General features: G+C 46.4%; 1 long non-coding RNA gene across 1 annotated transcript; it reads left to right on the forward strand.

The window, feature by feature from the left end:
- Positions 1–22: 22 nt before the first annotated feature.
- Positions 23–8,335, forward strand: LOC148004759 (uncharacterized). Its single transcript, XR_015625466.1, has 2 exons — positions 23–210; positions 8,246–8,335. It is a non-coding gene; the product is annotated as an uncharacterized LOC148004759 (long non-coding RNA).
- The last annotated feature ends 8,037 nt before the right edge of the window (positions 8,336–16,372 follow it).

A 16,372-nucleotide genomic window follows, 5' to 3' on the forward strand; every position in this document is an offset into this window, starting at 1 on the left:
ACACTGTCATGCAGGGAAGTCTCTTTTCTCACAGTCATATTACCGTACAGTCCCACCAACAGTTCGTGAAACTCCACTTGTTCCAGTCTTCAATCTTGGCTCCGGGGAGCTCTCCAGGGTTCTGCCTCAGGTTATCTCTGCTGCCAGACACTAGGGTTGCAGGGCCGCATCCAGCCATCGGCTCTACAGGGTGAACTCTGATCTTCTGAGGTAAGCTTATAGTTCCAACCCAAACCCAGATGTCATGACTGTCTGTGTGGTAGTCCAACCCCCCTTTTTAATCTCTCAACCAAACTGCCATGGCCTCCCAACTTAAGTGCATCTAAAATATGGGAATGAATGCCTCTGGGTCTTGTGTAGTGCAGATTCTTAATCTAGCTTTGAGAGGGACAATGGTTTTGCATTTGATTTAGCTCCCAAGTTAGCACAATAGCATCAGTCTGTGTGCCACACGGACCTGCAGCTTGAACTCATGCTCCTACTTCCACTCCTGTCCATCAGCAGCCCTGGGTGTCATTTTAAAACAGCCATTCAGTGTTTTGTAAGAGCACGTAGGAGAAGACCCAGACTCCTTACCGTGGTGGGAAAGCTTTGCCCCCTGCTAGTCTGCTTCTTACCTTTTCCACTCCAGCCACCTGGACTTTTTACCATTTTTCCGGGACCCTCATTATTTCCAACCCCAGGGCTAGTCCATGCCATTGCTTTGGTCTGGGGCCCTTCTTTTCAGGAGGACTTCCTAGTTCTCCAGGGCTCCGCTGAGCTGTTCCCCTCTTAGATAAAATCATCTGGAAAGCTGTTGCATGTAGCTTTCGCTACCCTGCCTAAGCTCCAGGAACGGGCCTCACTACCAGCTTCCCATAAGACCGGTTGTTACTGATACAACCATGTACGTCGCAGTGTTAGCCCGGGGTGGGCAAGCTGATGCAGCAGGCTTCTTTGTGTATGCAGAATAGCCAGGCCAGAATGTTAGATACCCACATGAGCATCCAAATCCTGGTACCTTACATGAGAAAAGGAATGTTAGACAAGCAATTAAATTGGAGATTTGAAACGGAAGAATTCTTTTGGCTTTTATTGGAAGAGAAAAATTCTATGTTTATGGTTTTAAAAGATAAAAGAGGGGGTCATGAGCCAAGACGTGCAAACTGGCTCTTCAGGTTTAAAGGAGCAAGGACATAGATTTTTCTATAGACTCTTAAGAAGAAACCCAGTCCTTCTGACCCACTTTAGATTTTTGATCCACAGAGATGTAAGATAATACATTTGTGCTATTCTAAGTTCATGGTAATTTGTTACACCAACAATGGAGAACTAACACAATTAGTGACATTGGAAAACTTCCAGAAGTCAAATTCATAGCTCCAGCCACAGGTCAGCTCCACAAGCAAGTCCTCAGAAAGGAGACCATCGGGCCTGTGATGCTAGCGCCTGGCAATCCTGTAGCCAGCTAATCTCCAAACGGGTGAGAGGAAGCTGCCCATTACCACAGATGCCCACCCACCTGCCCCAGCTCACAGCTGGCACAAAATGAGCTAAGCCGAGACCAGAAGAACGATAGCATCACTGTGGACAATGTTATTACCATGGGCAGAAGCAAATGCATAAGCCACTGGCTTCTGCCATGATTCTATACCCAATTTACGGAGTTCAGAACCTTCAGACAAGGACTGGAATGCAGCCCAGTGGTACAGCACCAACTTGGCACATACGATCCTATGTGTGATCCCGGCACTGCCAAAGATAATTTTAAAAATGAAAAAAGGAAGGAAGGAAGGAAGGGAGGAAGGAAAGAAGAGAAAGAGAGAGAGAGAGAGAGAGAGAGAGAGAGGAAGGAAGGAAGGAAGGAAGGAAGGAAGGAAGAAAGAAAGAAAGAAAGAAAGAAAGAAAGAAAGAAAGAAAGAAAGAAAGGCAGGCAGGCCAAGACAACGCAAAGCACAGAGCCTTGGAGGAGGAGTCTGGAGCCTTACTATTCTGTCTTTCCTCTTGTTCACAAGCTCTGTTTCCTCCATGCCAACCTGTTTAAACACCTAAGCAAGGCTTGCTGTTTACCTAGCTCCAGATCGTCCCTGTATCTGGGATGCTTTTCATCCATAGCTTTGCCTCCCATAATTGACAGGCATTTGGCACGTGTTTTTGCGAGCATCCTATTTCCAATTCTAGTCAGCTGATGCCATTTGGAATTCGCTTAGGATCAGGCAGTGTGTTACTGAAATTAAACGGGTTTGTAAGTCATTGCCATCTGTAAGCTCTCAAAAGAACAAATACTTTAGAAAACACTTCCCCCTTAGCCGAGAAAAGAGAGCTGCTGAGAGTTACCCAAGACATTGCCATTCTTTTTCCTGATGTAGAAAGGGTTTATTGACTGTCTGTGAAAGTGTGTTTCCTGAGTCCCATTGCTGGGCTGAGTGGTATCTTACTGACTGATTACTTCTGTCTCATAGATGTTACAGATCTCGTTGTATTTCAGTTTTGCCTAAGAGGCAGCTACAAAACCAGCCGCTGTTCTGGGGGAAAATGGCAAATCATGTACAAAATGGTGACGGGATAGTGTTCCCATGGAGTAGTCAAAAGGAAACACAAAACCAACATTTATGGAGTGCTTGTGCATGCTAAGCCTTGGGCTCAGTCACGGAGTGCAGAACAATATAGAAAGGGTCATTAGTCCACGGAACTTACAATACAGCCTTATAACACGTACCTAAGAATGATAATAATTTAAGTCTAAAGCAAAGTAATTTCTCTAATTCAGCAATGATATATAAAGACATTTGAAGGCTTAGAAAAATCTGGCATTTTCACCCCAAGAATGTCCCAGTATCCTTTGAATATTGTAATCTGTTTATTTCTAGTTTTGTGGTATATTACAAAATAATTCTGGTCAGTGAATGGCTACTTCAGTTGCATGAATTCCTTTATTCATGGCTGTGACAAAATCAACTTAAGGGAGGAGGGTTTTCTTTGGGTTCACAGTTTGGGGGGTGAGTGAGGGAGCTTAAAGCAACTGGCTATACTGCATCTGCAGGCAGGAAGCAGAGGTGGGGTGCGGAGGGCTGTGCGGGGCTCTCTCTTCTGTTTGTTCAGTCTAAAACTGAATTCTATAGACTGGTGGTGCCCACATTTAACATGGACCTTCCTACTTCAGTAACCCAATCTAGAAACCCCCTCATAGGCGTGGCTGTAAGTTATCTCCTAGGTGATGCTATATTTTGTCAAGTTAACCATCTGTACTATCTAACTTACACACTTGACACCAAGGAAAATATGAAAAACAGTAGATTTGAAGTCCCATGAGTTACCTGCCCCTTTGACTCTTACATTATTACTGACACTTCAATAATGAAAGACAGAGAGAAGAGCATAGCAGATCTATTTAGTCAATATTGCACATGACACAGGAGTCCTCAGAATTAAAAGAAAAGATCTAGGGAAGATTGTTTTTTGTTTGTTTGTTTTTTTCAGAGCTGGGGACCGAACCCAGGGCCTTGCACTTGCTAGGCAAGCGCTCTACCACTGAGCTAAATCCCCAACCCCGGGAAGATTGTTTTTATGCTTGGACTCAACAAAGAATGTTGAGTCCAGCGTTGTGATTAGACAAAGAAAAAATGGATGAGCTTATGTGACAAACTGAGGGGAACCCAGTCAAGTCTGTGTGGCAGCATTCATGCTGCTCTTTCTATATAACATTCCGTTCTTCCGGATGTCTTCAGAATCCTTCTGAAATGGTCTATCAGTAAGGAAGGCCAGAGAATTTGTTCTTGCGCAGAAAGACAAGGGAGGGTCACAGCAGGTGCATTCTTCAGCTTTGTGGCTTGCTTAAGAGAACGGGGGAGGGGTGGGGGGGGGCTGGGGAGATGGCTCAGTGGTTAGGAGCACTGGCTGCTCATGCAGAGGACCTGAGTTCACTTCCCAGCTACCACATGGTGGCTCACAACCATCTGTAATTCCAGTTCTGAGGGAGCCAATATATTCTCCTGGCTTTTGTGGGCATATGGCACACATACATGCATGCAGGTAAAACATTGGCATACGTAAAATATATTTAAAAACGAAAACCAAAGAGGAGGAGGAAGAAGAGGGAGGAGGAAAAGGAAGAGGAGGAAGAGGAGGAAGAGGAGGAGGAGGAAGAGGGAGGAGGAAAAAGGAAAATTCTAGTTTCTATGACTCAGCTTGTGAGTGATGAGAGAATTCTGCTTCCTGTGACTCCCTTTCAGGAAGACTAAGGGGCAGGAAGTCACTGCTGAGGTTTTCTCAGTGTTCTTTGGTCTTTTCGGGAACCTTCAGTTAAGGGAACTCAGGGTACCAGGGTAATAAATATACTTCGGTGTTTCTGAGCCTGGATACTCCGCTATTAAGATGGCCTTCATATTGGTTCTGTGATCTATTCGTTCATATAATCATTATTTTCATTCTTCTGTGCATCTTCTGGAAGTTTAATCTTTAAGACCATCTGTCTAGGTCTAGGGATGCCTCTAAGACGTAGGATCACAGAGCATGACTGTCAACTTGAGCATCAAGGGCATGAAGGAGCCGGAACCATTCACATATCCTAAGTGGCATCTCAGTATTTTGGGTATAGGGTGGGACCTGGCCCTCCTGACCACCTCCTGTGAGAGTCATTTGCAGTAGTTTCAGGAAGGACTATGGCTTCCTCATTAATTCCCCTCTTACCCATGCCCTTGAACCTGGAGTCTGGCTAGTCTGCCTGCTGCAGAGTCTCTTTCTCTGCCTCCCAAGCATAGGGATTCCAGGGCCAATGTTTCTTTCACAAGTGATCTTGGGAGCCAAGCCCACTGAACCATGTCCTCAACCCTTTATCGCTTATGGAATCCTGCGCATAACATTCTTGACAGCATGAATTGATGACTTACCTCTGAAACCCTGAGTGAAGAACGATGGCTTGGCCAGCAAAGTATCTACTGGGCCATCCAGGGCACTGACAGTCATGAGGAAGTGCAAATGCTGGCTGCCACCTGGCTGCCACCCTTAGCTTTCTGGCCTCTCTCTAATCGGTCCACATTTCTGTTCTCTCTACCAACCACAGTCATTATTTCAAGGACCCAGTTTACAAAAGGTACATTTGGGTTATCTCTACTTCAATACCTGTTTTCACATCTCCAGGGTCAGTGTTTAACCCAACTGTGATGTTGCCTGTGCCACGGCTGAATCTAGAGCCCTCTCCTTCTTCCTATCTAACTCCAACTATCAGCCTGTGTAGGGCACAATGGCTAAGTGCATTTTCTCTGTGCAAAGCCTGCAGATAAACAGGACACAAAGTGGTAGGAGCAGGTACTAAGACTGATGTGAGATGGACCTGGGTGTGCGACAGCTCAGCCACCTGCATCCTTTGCAAGTTGACCCCATAGCCCTCTGTTTCTTCATTTCAGAAGTGGACATTGCAGTTCTACTTAGAGCAGAGTGGGGTTATTAGGATCACATGAGCAAAGACACCAGAAGCCAGCTTGGGCATACGTGTGACATAGGCTTTACTGGTGTGGGTGTGGCACCCACAGTGCAAGCTGCATCATCTCGGGAGAGTTTAAACGAGGCCTGCAGCTTTTCACAAAGGCATGCTCGCAGTTAAGGACAAGGAACACTGCAGAACTGTTAGCTATAGTCACACAACATGTAACGGTGTTGGTCGGGGATGGGGCGCACATACTGCCGTGGGTGCTGAGGGTGATAGTGGAGATGGGAAGTTAGTATCCTCTGTCTGAGACTATCCTAACAGCACACAAGCAACATGTGCTGATGCTGTATAAACAGACCTAGTATTGCTCTGTGTTGCAGTATACACAGATCTGCCCACTGACAGTCATATTAAGCATGGTACATAACAATTGTGCACAATACATAGCACTTGACTGTTGCATGTAATTTTGTAAAACCACGCTTGCTCCTTGCTCAGTCCTGGGTCCTGTGCTGCACTCCAAGATCAACAGAGCCAATAGCTGACTGTCTTACCCAGCCCCCATGGCTAGCTTCACCAAGCCCCTTGGTTCTCACTCAGTTCTGCCAAACGGCCAGCTCTAATGCTTTTCCCATGAACACCGACCGGATCTGTGCTCCCTCTCCACTGGCTAACCACCCAGGGCTAGCTGCACTGAGCCTCTAACAACTGCCCAGGCTGTGCCCTTTCTCTCTCTTGCCCACCTGAGTCGCTGTGGATGGAAAACACCAGACAGCCGTAATATTTTAAAACCAGCCAGATAACACAACTGCTGGGCACAGGATCTACAGCCCTAATTCATCAGCTATCCTATATCAGAATTCTGTCACTGGCTAAGGTTGTGATTGGCTCTAGTAGCCCCCAGGCCTTACGTGATGTTGATGCTCCTTTCTCCAAAGCCTCATTGAAAAGCCTCTCTCTATCTCTTTCCCTCCTCTTCCTCCTGGGACCCAGAAAACCCACCTTTTCCCCTTCACCCAACGATTGACTTCTGCTGTCTTTATTGACATAATCAAGAAAAATTTAGCAAACCAGATTTTAGTACCTGCTCCTCCCGCCTACACTTGACAGTCGTAACAGACACTTTGTTGCTGGCTTATCTGTTTACTAGGTCACACTTTTGTTGTTCTTTTGATGTATGGATGTTAGCTGGATATCGTTACTGGTTTATATACCTATTGGTCTATACCTTTTCTCATTTTCAGCTACACTCACTTAAGAAGTGTATTCTCAAGCAGGATGCTGTGTCACACCAGCACCCTCCTCCTAGCTGTGTTCAGTAGCACTAGGGGCCATGAGGAATGACTAGTGTGCACATTCAGTGTGTCTGAATGCAGCCCGGATAACGCACAGTAAGGGAACTGCTGTGGTGTATGCCTCATGGCCGCCCATCATTAAGTTGTGCATGAGTGACTGACAGAATGAGCTCTGGACAGGTCAGGGAGGAGCACTCCCAGAACCCAGGAAGGGGAGCGGCTGCCAGCTACTAGTCTGACAGGAGCCGTGGCCTTCTTGGAAGAATGCAGCAGCCCACGACCATCTGCCAGACAGGAACAGCATTCCCAAGGCATTGGTGCTGCTCCTGCAGCCTCCTCCCCCCTCCCTCTCCCAGCTTCTACTAGCACCTCCTTCCACTTGACACCAATTGGAAGGGAATCTGTTTTTACAAGCCATATGAGTCAGCCTTCCAAGGCTCAAAGTTGGATGAGAAACTCTCGTGGAGCTGGGGAGACGCTTAGTGAATCCAAGCGCTTGCCGAGCAAACATGGCAGTGTGAGTTCACCTGGGTAAAGTCAAGTGTAGCCACATGTGCCTATAAGCCCAGGAGACAGAGACAGGCAGACCTCAGGTTCTGTGAGAGACCCTGTCTCAAGAGGCTAAGGTGAAGAAGAGTGATAGAGCAGGAAAGTTGACATTTTCTTTTGGACACACACACACACACACACACACACACACACACACACACACACAGAGGGGGGAGGGAGAGAGGAAGAGGGAGAGAGAGAGAGAGAGAGAGAGAGAGAGAGAGAGAGAGAGAGAGAGGTGATGGTGGTAGTAGTGATGATGATGATGGAAGAAGAGGAGGAGGGGGAGGAGGAGGAGGAGGAGAACTACTTTCTGGTAAAGCTGGCGTTCCTAGCTCATCTGCTCCTAATAACTGAACAGTCAGGTGGTCCAAGTATAAAGACCGAGCTGTAGATGAGGCAGGGGACACACAACTAGACTGTTTCCATCTGAAATAGGGGTTCTTGGGGTTTCCATCAGGAAGCAAATGACCACTTCTAATCAGACCTTAGCAGTGTATAAACAACACTTCAAAACCAAGTGAAAGCTGCCAAGCAATTTGTTCTGTTATGCAGTTTATGCTTTCTCTGGTATTGTTTACTCAGCAAACAGAGATAACACAGTGATCACATTTGCTTTGCTCTGCTCTGAATTCATTTTCTTCTTGATCCAACTGAATCTCGATGATACAATTGAATTAAAAATCTGGTTTGTTTCAGGCATGTCAAATAATCTATGAAATGATTTGAAACATTTAAACTTGTTTGTTTTCATTTGCTGTGGTTACTGTAACAAAATACCTCACATGGAAATACTTTTTAAAAAAAAAAAAAGTTCTCCCATAGTTCTGGAGACTGGAAATCCAAGATCAGGAGGAGGCTGCCCCTTCCTCTCTGCAGGTGCAGGAAACGAGGAGCTCTTTTGGCTGGTGAGACTCCCCTGGTTTGGAGCAGCATGACTCCAATCTGTGCACGGCCCTCATTGTGTGCATGTTATTTATCTCATCTTTTATAGGAACTCCAGTCTCAGTGGATTAAGGCCTGTGACGGCAACTGATGGAACAGCCTGACTCCATTTTAAGATTAAAAGCCATCATATTACAAATTCGTTTCTGTTTTCTGTAGAATTTGGATTTGAATAGGTCTTGACCCATATTCTGGAATGTTGACATGTTCCACACGCTATATCCTGACCTCCTCCCTGATAAGATGTTCTGCTAAATAATTTTAAAATGTTCTGCCAAGTTCCTATGTAACAAACAAACAAAACCGTTAAAAGCCCCCTAGCATTGCAGTTTGGGGGGCTATATAAGCCCCACTTTTTTCCTATGTTCAATGCTATTTTTCTCAAACCCCATTTAGGGGGATAGGCCTGTCTGACAGAAAATAAAACTGGCTTATCTTGATCAAAGAGTTTGGATAATGGTCTTGTCTTAAGAGTTTTACTTCTGTGAACAGACACCATGACCACCGCAACTCTTATAAGGAAAACATTTACTTGGGGTTCAGAGGCTCAGTTCATTATCATCATGGCAGGAACATGGCAGCATCCAGGCAGGCATGGTGCAGGAGGAGTTGAGAGGTCTACATCTGGATCTGATGCAACCAGAAGACTCTCTCCAGGTAGCTATGAGGAAGCTCTCTCAAAGCCCAGCTCCAAAGTGACACACTTCATCCACCAAGGCCACACCTCCTTATAGTGCTACTCCCTGGGCCAACCATTCAAACCACCACAGGTCTTCACTAGCATTTGGTGGGGTTAACATAATCTTGGTTGTCAACATCCAGGAAGAGGTCTAACTGCTGTTGTTTCTTTGTATACTTCTAAGGTATATTTGATTTCTCCAAATCTGTGTCAGACAGAGCAATGTGGTTTTTTTTTTTTTAAACAAGTATGTGGTACATGTCTACCATCTAGACATCGGGAGGCAGAGGCAGGAGGACACTGTACGTTCCAGGCTAGCTAGGGCTATATAATAAGACTCTGTCTCAATCCTGATTCCTTCCAACACACACACACACACACACACACACACAAACACAGAGAGAGACACACACACACACACATGTAGACTCACAGATATGCACACACGCTCACACTCACACATGCTCACTTACACACACTCACAAAAGCTTTGACACAATGAATGTTTCTTGACTCTGGTAGTGTGAGTTTCCTAACAGCACAGGATGAATAAGTCTTGTTTGTCGTTATGCTTTCTGGTATCTCCAAATGATTGTTATACAATTATCATTCACCAATTATCACCTCTTCTGTTTTGTACAAAACAGAGTAATTCCATAATGTTTGTTTTCAATATCCCTTCCAAGTGTTAGACACCTACAGGCCCCTGTCACTCCATGTTCCGTAAGTGTTCCTGCATCCAAAGCTCAGCCACTCTCAGCCTTGTTCGCTTTTTTCTAGATTGTTCTCACCTCACTACTGAACCCTGAGTGTTCTCTGCCCTCCCTCAGACTCCTTATTCAGGCAGTCAGGAGGGCCTTCTAAATCTTGCTCCCTCACCTCTCTGTTCTGGCCATGTCCCACTAGAATACAGACTCCATGCTGCAGGCGGGGATATTTATGTTTGTTCTCTGCAGAAGCCCGAGTTCCTGGATTAGATGCCACATAATGAAACTTCCAAAGCATTTGTTGAGTGAATGAATCCTGCAAACACGCCCAGTCTTGGCAAACACTGTCTACATCAATTATCTCTACATAGAGTAATTCTTGAAGACTTGGAGACTTAAAACAGTAGCTTGTGGTTTCTGGAAGGGGGCCCTTGGGTTGGTTTGCAGGGGTTCATATACATGACTTCAGGAGGACTCTCTGGTGGGTCTCTGCTCTCTGTGTTGCCTCTTGTCACCCAGAGGGTCAGACTGGCCTGTTCACATCTCCATCGTCTCAGGACTCCCAGAAACTCAGAGTCTCAGGACTCTTGGGAATGCAACCTTGAGTCAAATCCCATCAATTCCATTGACTGTGCTCTGATGAAGTCATCAGGTAGAGAAGATTCAAGGATGCAGGAGAAAACAGGTTCACCATCTTAAGGGATGTGTCACACGCTGCTGTGCTATGGTTCCCTCCAAAGTTCACATCTGTGCCTGGGGCAGGGACAGCTCTGCCCCGCTGCCTGCTTCTCCATCGAGGCCGTCTGCCCGTTGGTCTGTGAACTAACCTTATGAAAGAAGGCATGCTGGATGAGAAAATAAAGTAGGAGGGAAAATTCGGAAACAAAAGGCAGGCGGCTTGGAAGAGGTGACTCCTATGGGAGGGGGACCGAGACTATAGAGAAGTACTTTCCTCCATTCTATAGTTCCCTTGCAATAGTTAAGACCTGAAGCTGTAAGCTATGAGAGTCCACATCATCTCTCTTTCTATTACTGTTTTTTGAAACAGGGTCTCACTCCTGGTCAGCCTGGAGTTCACTATGAAGAAGCTGGCCTCCTAAGGATCCTCCTGCTTCTGCTTCCCCAGTTGAGATGAAAGGTCTGAGCCACTTCCTGTTATTTTTAATTGAACATATAGATTGTACATGTCTGAGAGACGCAGCAAGAATCACGGTTGCTCTGACTTCGTTACAGAGCTAAGCTGCCATCATCAGCATCCTAGGGAACGGCTTCCCATGTACTTGCCTCATTGCCGTATGGGTTTCTTTTTTCTAGTTTTGTTCCTGTGAAGGCTGTGAGGCATCCTGTAGGAGGGGCCACGGAGAATCTAAGATGACAGGGATGGCAGGTGAGGGCATAAGATGCACACACAGCTGACAGGCTGTGGGCGTGCAGGGTGGGGGCGGAACGATACATGGAGCTTGCCGAAGGACAGCCTTCTGGGAAGAAGTGGGCAAAAGAGGAGTTTCTCCTCTTCCCTTCATTCGTGGGCCTTGCTCTGGTGGGCAGTTGGCAGCTATAATTCTGAAGTGGAAGCTCTAGAACGGCAGACAAAGGACTAACGTTAGCAGCTTAAGGACTGGATGTTTGTCCACAGCAATGAGGAAGTCAGAAAAGAAGATCTCCAGTGACAGGAAAGGGATGCCCAGGGGCAGGTGTCACGTGGTTGAGGTGTGACTCTTTCCTGCCCTCCCCAATCAAGAAAGGACAGCTAGAATGCTCACATCAGGCAGAGTTTCTGAAGACTGGGCTTTGGAATGTGAAGACCATGGATAACAACATGTACCCTGCAGGGCTCTGTGCTGGGCTTGGAGACGCAGCCACCCTTGCTGGTCCACTGGGCCTCCCATGTTTATGCTTGGACCTTCAGGCAGAACTTGAGAGTGGAAGTCCAGCTTCTGCTCACAGAGCGGTTGCTGTGCACTGTAACACTCGCTGAGTCACACTGACATCCCCTGAAGGGTGGCGACTCCTGAGGTCCTATGGCTCCCTCAGCAGGAAGTGCATTCTTTGTCCTGCCAGGTCATCCTCTGAGACATCCACAGCCTAAGAGCACTGCCCCAGAGCAAGGGTGAGTTCTCAGGGAGGAGAAGGAGCAAGTTGTCTTTCCATGAAGCAGACCTGCTTTTTGCCATGGCTACCATGCTGTAAATGGGTGCCCAGCATCCCCATAAACTCCTGATCTACTTTAGAAAGATGGCCACCTCCAGTCAACCTTCAGTCCTCATTGGCCATGGGTTATTGGGCAGGACTGAGCCTTCTCTACTGCCCTGGACTCTGTCCTCTGTGTTCTATCCCTGCATCTTAGCCCTTAACACACCTTCCTGTGGCTATCTTGGTCTCCACCTTTGTGAGTTCCCTGCCTGATATGTAGGGTAAATGTCAGCTGGGAGACTGAGAGACCCTGCCTTGGGGGCGGCTCTAAGTTATGTTCTCATGCTCACAGAGACTGGGAAATGGGTTAGAAAAGACAAGGAGTACACGTAGGCTAAGAGCTTCAAGTCACACAAGGGTCATCAAAAATGCTATTTTAATGCTCTAGACACGAATAATTAGAAGACCAAACATTCACGTTTGTTTGTAAGTTAAAATCAAATGTTTTCATCACCTTTCTGCAGTTATGGTGACAAACAGCTGCTCTATCACTGCTTGGACTGGTTGAGCAGCCTAGCTAAGCAGGCAGAAGAATTAGTCTAGTGCCTAGGACTTTGCCTCAGCTCTCCTTCCACCCAAACACCAAGCTTGGCCCTCACACGAAAACCACTGACTGGGCCCTGAGATGGTTGATTTGTTTGTTGGATTTGATGGGGACTGACTTGGGCATTGTCTAAGTATTGGGGAGACACAGCTACATAGAGGCCATTCTCCGACTCTGGCATAATCAGCCCCACTTGGAGAGGCAGAGGAGACTTTCCTCAGAGTGGCGAGAGGCCCGCCCTTCCTCATTCAGGCCCGCCCTTCCTCATTCAAGCCAGTCCATTTCTTTCAGTTGGGCTGTGTGAGCTATGATAGTGTAACTCAGAAAGTCTTCTTACACAGGAGACAAACACACCACTCTTTGTTAATCAGGGCTGATGACTGCATAAGGCCCTGGGTTCCATGCCCAGCACAGGGGAAAATAAAACAAGAATACATCAACCAGTCATTAATGTTGGATACTGAGATATCTGCAATTTCAATATGTGAGGAATTTCTTGCACCTAAACCCTTGTGTTTGTTTTCCTGCAGGGCCAAAGGTTATGCCCTCAGCCCCCATTACTATATTCCTACCCAGAAAGGTTTATCAAGTGTTCTCTTTATGTGCACATATTTATGTATGTGTGCACGTGTGTGGCTGTGCAGCTATGTGTGTTTGTAGGCGGAGGCCAGAGTCTGACATCACTGTCTTGCCCAGCTATTGCTCTTTTTTTTTAAGATTTATTTTATTTTATTTATATGAGTACACTGTCGCTGTCTTCAGACACACCAGAAGAGGGCATCAGATCTCATTACAGATGGTTGTGAGCCACCATGTGGTTGCTGGGAATTGAACTCAGGACCTCTGGAAGAGCAGTCAGTGTTCTTAACCACTGAGCCATCTCTCCAGCCCCCACTCTCCACTTTTATTTTTGAGGCACTACCTCTCACTGCGATCGCCGATTCGGCTGTACTGGCTGGCCAGTCAATCAGAGGGACACTCCTGTTTCCTTCTCTCCAATGGAAGATTCCAGGCTTTTCCTGTGGCCGCTGGAGATCTGACTCAGGGCCTCACATATGCATGGCAGGCACTGTGGTGACTCTAGCATTCTTCCATCATCATTGTAAAAGGGTGCTAGTGTCTCCCTAGCAACCTGACTGCTAATTGCTGGTTTGGTGTTAGGATTAAGATACTATGCACCAAATGGCTTGACAATAATTATTACCTTTTTTCCCTATCAGGAAGCATTTTTTTCTCTCTTTGGAGGGAAGCAATTATTTAAGTTCTTAGGCATTTTGCTTACAGCTTTGTATAAATCATATGGAGTAAACTTTACCAGGTTACAGTAGTTCCAAGGACTAGGTTGGGATGTACCCATTTTGTGGATGGGAAAGCAGAGGCTCATGTGACTTAACTGATCTAGGTCAAAGTCAGAATCTGAACCCAGGCCAGTCTGATTTCAGACCCTCACTTTAGCCTTAGTAGATTAGGTCACACGTAGTACTGTGCAACGGAGTCACACATAGTGAGAGGATTAGCAAGTCTGCACATTACATAAACAGGAGCTCTTTCCAGGATGACTGAAGTCCCAGTTGATAAGAAGGAAATACAGCTGAGTGGTGGCACACACTTGTAATCCCAGCAGAGGCAGGCGATCTCTGAATTCAAGGCCAGCCTGGTCTACAGAGTGAGTTCCATGACGGCCAGGGCTACACAGAGAAACTCTGCCTTCAAAAAAAGAAAAGAAACGAAAGAAAAAAAGAAAAACAGAGAAAAAGAGAAAGAGAGTCATAACCCAGGAGCTGGTTCCCATGGTACTGTCCTCTCTGTGTCCTCTCTGCATTTGCCCTCTGAGAAGCACCTCAGCTCTAGGAGAGTCCCCACTGCTGACAAGACTGGACTGGGGCCAGGGGTGTTTACACCATTCCTATGGTTTATGGGAACTTACAAAGCCCTGAGATCTCCCGCCTGGCCCCTGGGTCTAATGAGTACACGACTGCTCGCCCCACTGCCCTGGTTTCCTCCTTTCCTCTTGCACTTTTTTTGTACAAATATAAAACATATCGCAGTTACAGAAGTGATGCATCTTTTTTCCTTCTCTTTTATTGGATATTTTCTTTATTTACATTTCAATTATTATCTCCTTTCCTGGTTTCCCCTCTGGAAACCCCCCTATCCCATTCCCCCACCTCCTGCTTCTATAAGGGTGCTCCCCCACTGACCCATGCTCTTCTGCCTCCTTGCCCTGACATTCCCCTACACTGGGGCATGGAGCCTTCACAGGACCAAGGGCCTCTCCTCCCATTGGTGCTCAACAAGGCCATCCTCTGCTACATATGCAGCTAGAGCCATGGGTCCCTCCATGTGTACTCTTTGGTTGGCGGTTTAGTCTCTGGACGGTCTGGTTGGTTGGTATTGTTGGTCTTCCTATGGGGTTGCAAACTCCTTCAGTCTTTTCTCTAACTTCTCTACTGGGGACCCCGTTCTCAGTTCAATGGTTGACTGCAAGCATCTGCCTCTGTATTTGTCATGCTCTGGCAGAGCCTCTCAGGAGACAGCTTTATTAGGCTCCTGTCAGTAAGCACTTCTTGACACCTGCAATAGTGACTGGGTTTGGTGACTGTATGTATATGGGATGGATCCCCATGTGGGGCAATCTCTGGACCTTTCCTTCAGTCTCTGCTCCACATTTCACCTCCATATTTCCTCCTGTGAGTATTTTGTTCCCCCTTCTAAGAAGGACTGAAGCATCTGCACTTTGGTCGTCCTTCTCAAGTGATGCATCTTTCTGCTGATAAAATCTCAGACTGTGAGACCGAGACGACGGCTCATCCTGTACAAGCCAAGAGTTGGAGTCCAAGCCCCAGATCCCACCACTGACAGATCATACCCACTCCTGAAGGCTGTCCTCTGACCTCCACATGCCCACCGTGACATGGATGTTTTCACTAGACATGACATCATGCACACACACTGATGATGATATAATAATAATAATATCAATTATTAACAATAAAATATCAATTATTATTATAACTCTCAATATATTTTGATCCTAGGCCTCTGGGGGGAAAGAAAGAAAAAACAAAATAATGTTTTGTTTAATAAAAAATAAATAAAAACTCAAAATATGAACCCAACCCATCAGGACAACTACTACTGTTCACTCCTTACAGCACCCTTCAGGATATTAGGTAATGTGAAAACAGCTCACAAGTGACAGCTAACGTCCAGTGTCCTCCCAGGCCAGGGCCCAGGTACCCAGGCTGCAAACCATGGCCACCACTTAACAAAGCTTAACCTTCTCAGACTGTGTGCCCAGTGCCCCAGGCACACCTGCCATACTCCCACCACTTCTGAGGCAGAGTGGAGTAAGATGGCAAGATGCCACCAAGGTGACGTGAGGCCTTGTAACTTTCTGGTGACAGAGTGTGGGAACTCAAGCATCTTTTGAGACTTGTGGCCTTGGTGTAGCTTTGGGTCCCTTGTCTGGAAATGGCTGGACGTTGTATTCGTTAGGGTTTTACTGCTGTGATCAGACACCATGACCAAGGCAACTTTTTTAAAAGACAACATTTAATTGGGCTGGCTTACAGGTTGAGAGGTTCAGTCCATTATTGTCAAAGCAGGAGCATGGCAGTATCCAGGCAGGCCTGGTACAGGAGGAGCTGAGAGACCTACATCTTCATCTGAAGGATACTAGCAGAATACTCACTTCCAGGAAGCTAGGATGAGGGTCTTAAAGCCCCACGCCCACAGTGACACACCTACTCCAACAAGGCCACACCTCCAGATAGTGCCACTCCCTGGGCCAAGCATGTGTAAACCATCATAGATTTGAAATACGGAAGTTGGTTGTTAACTAATGGGGCTTTGGAGAAATGGTTGGATCATAAGGACTCTGAGTTAATCCACTAATACATAAATAATCTGATGATGTCATAATCCAATGATATCATTGCAAGGTTATGGAAACAAAGAGGTGGGGCCTACTTGGAGGAAGTGGGGCCCCTGTCTGTAAACACATTATCTTTCTCTCTGCTTCTTGCTGTCATGAAATGAGCAGTCAGTCTC

This window comes from Rattus norvegicus, chromosome 7, assembly GCF_021556685.1.
Source record: "Rattus norvegicus strain SHRSP/BbbUtx chromosome 7, alternate assembly SHRSP_T2T, whole genome shotgun sequence".
NCBI lineage: Eukaryota > Metazoa > Chordata > Mammalia > Rodentia > Muridae > Rattus > Rattus norvegicus.